At 46.6% G+C, this 3,139-nt stretch overlaps 1 pseudogene; it reads left to right on the forward strand.

Moving 5' to 3' along the window:
* Nucleotides 1–861: 861 nt before the first annotated feature.
* LOC126164121 (5S ribosomal RNA) lies at nt 862–979 on the forward strand (annotated as a pseudogene).
* The last annotated feature ends 2,160 nt before the right edge of the window (nt 980–3,139 follow it).

Below are 3,139 nucleotides of genomic sequence, written 5' to 3' on the forward strand. Positions count from 1 at the left end.
AACATACCACTAACTTTCACAATGCAAAAGAACTTAATCTGACTTCTTTCGAAGCAATAATCATTCATCATATAAATTATTCTACGTAAATATTATAAAAGCGATGAAGATAAAAATACATTGTCTGGCAAAAACGGGAAGCACCCTGAAGGGGAGGAAGAAGCGAAACGAAACTTCAAGGGTTGACAGGGTATGTTTTGTTTCCTATGTGTTGTTTTACTGTTTACAAAATCGAGTCAACTGTATAAATAATTTGCAGTATGAGCCCAGTTATCAGCACCACCTCTGGCCTGGGTGCATGCATTGGTTCATTTGCGAAGAGTGCCATAAAACCATTGTATCCTCTCCGTAGGTCAGTGGCCCACAACTTCGCAACTGGTCTTCGATATCCTGGATAAGCTGCACTAGGAAAGAGTTGACGTCAGAGCTGGACCCACACGTGTTCTATCTGATCTGGGGATCTTGCTGGATATTGGAGTCCCCCTTCACGCTAACAGTTCATAAAGATGTATGATATTGTTGATGAACATTGCCCTTCTGAGAAATACACCACAATCCCATGAGGTGAGAGGTAACACATGATGACGTAGGATGTCTATGACGTACCATTGCACCGCCAGAGCTCCCTCAATCGTTACCAACAGCGTCCTGTAAGATATCACCAATAGTTAAACAGCTGGGCCTGTGCAAAACATTGGAAGAACGAGACCTCACCAAAGAGAACTGCCGTACTAGCCTATGGTCATTGGGATAGCGCAGGACCGCGATTTGTTGCTGAAGACAATATGATGACATTCATGAGCAGCCCACGCTTCCTGGTCACGTCACCAAACCAAATGAAGCCTACGGTATTGTGGTGTTGGCAATGGCCTTGCCGCAGTGGATACACCGGTTCCCGTCAGATCACCGAAGTTAAGCGCTGTCGGGCGTGGCCGGCACTTGGATGGGTGACCGTCTGGGCCGCCATGCGCTGTTGCCATTTTTTGAGGTGCACTCAGCCACGTGATACCAATTGAGGAGCTCCTCGACCGAACAGTAGCGGCTCCAGTCAAAGGAAACCATCATAACAACCCGGAGAGCAGTGTGATGACCACACGCCCCTGCTACCCACGTCCTCAACTGAGGATGACACGGCTGTCGGATGGGTCACTTGCGGCCTGAAAACTGAATGCTTTTTTTGTGTTGTGGTGTTAATGGCAGCCTCCGCTCCGAACGGTAATTCCCTAGTACGCTACTGCTAGTCTTCGACCAGTGGTACAGGATCACACAGAATATTATTTGTTCTCGGATGTCAGGCATGAGCGTGCAATGGTTACGATAAGTGTAGTGCAAATTATTGGGACGTAACCGATCTCTACCTCGGGTTCCAACATCAGGCCACTGTCACGTCTGAATGCTTCACAAATCTGGATGTTGCACTATTCGACCAGCTGCTCAAATGGAGACCCACAGGGAGGCGCCTTTCAAACTCTGTCAGGTGCTGATAACGCTGCCTCACAAGAGTTCACAGCATCTCTGTGTGCTTCGCAGGGATTGCTCAACATCTGACGTTGTTCCAAGCCCCTTGTATACCCTGCCAGGACTGGCGACAATACAGGTAACTGCAACTCATTTAAATATCAGCCGACTGTGTACGGGACCCAAACAAAAATGATAGTGTGGCATTGTTGGCCGGGAGCCACAGCCGGGGAGGTTCGGCCACCGGGTTGCAGATCTCATTTCAGTTGACGCCACATTGCGCGACTTACGCGTTGGTGATGACGAGGACAACACAATACCCAGTCCACGAGCGGAGAAAATCTCCAGACCGGACAGGAGTCGAACCCGGACCCACTCCACGGCAGACAGACACGTCACCACTCACCTAAGCAGGTGGACTGTGGGTACGAAGTTGCAGTGACATCCAGCAATGTCCTTTGGGTACTTAACTTTTTTTCAGGCAGAATATAAATAAATATTTTAATTATTTGTATTCACTTTCCCCACATGTAAGTGACCATGAATTCTTAGCACTTTTGTTTATAATTTTATGTTAATCTCTTATCCCTTGCTTTAAGGAAGTCTAATAATTTTACAAAAATACAAACAGGTTTCGTAGTTCAAAAAACGTGGAAGTAATCGCTACGAGACGTAGTCAAAAATTTTAAATTCTAGCCCTTCGTCATGCCATCCTCAGCTGTGCAGTAGTCGCAGTTCGGAGAGAATATTAACTTTAACAGGCGTTCTGTTTTGTTGGTAACTGCGCAGCCTGCTCTTAACCTGTTTATGGTGACCAGCTCCTTCTTCCTAAGAAGCCATTCGGTATGAGATGTGTGTTGCTGAGTAGCCCAGAAGCAAGTTCCTTCGAAGTTCATTTCATAACGTTGACCATTGTGCCTTTGTCTTAAATGAAAACCGTCGATAGAAATCACAGTGCTGGAAGAATAATAAAGTGTGTGCTAGTTTTTTCCCGTTTTTGGCAAGTTGATCGACCTGTACTAACTCTATAGGACACAAAGAAGTGGAATGTGTTCTGCAAATCACTGACTCTGCCATTCAACAGCGACAACATTCGCGTGCTCATCGCAGTCCGAAGCGTTTACACTCTGTGTACATTGGAAAGTGCAGCCCAATCCGTTTGTTAAAGGTGCAGGCAGTCCATGCCATAGCAAACGATGTCGATGCAGACGCCTCCGAAACACTCCAGTTTTCCACCTTCAAAAATGGAGGATAGGAAGATTAGAGTTTGACGGAAGTAGAAGGGTGTAGAGTTCTTTACAGGCCGACCGGAGTGGCAGAGCGGTTCTAAAAACTACAGTTTGGAACCGCGCGACCGCTACGGTCGCAGGTTCGAATCCTGTCTCGGGCATGGATGTGTGTGATGTCCTTAGGTTAGTTAGGTTTAAGTAGTTCTAAGTTCTAGGGGACTGATGACCACAGCAGTTGAGTCCCATAGTGCTCAGAGCCATTTGAACCATTTTGAACTAAGTTCTTAACAACCATGCAGAGAAGACGGCAGCTATCCCATCTTGTGGTGACATCCGAGATTTGTACCCTCTCGTCACTATGCCTGCCGCTTATCTACTCATGGATTTAATTGTCTAATAAGTCTCACAGTAGTGTGACCTGTGTACACTCACTCTGGCCGATTCCAACTCAC

This window comes from Schistocerca cancellata, chromosome 2, assembly GCF_023864275.1.
Source record: "Schistocerca cancellata isolate TAMUIC-IGC-003103 chromosome 2, iqSchCanc2.1, whole genome shotgun sequence".
NCBI lineage: Eukaryota > Metazoa > Arthropoda > Insecta > Orthoptera > Acrididae > Schistocerca > Schistocerca cancellata.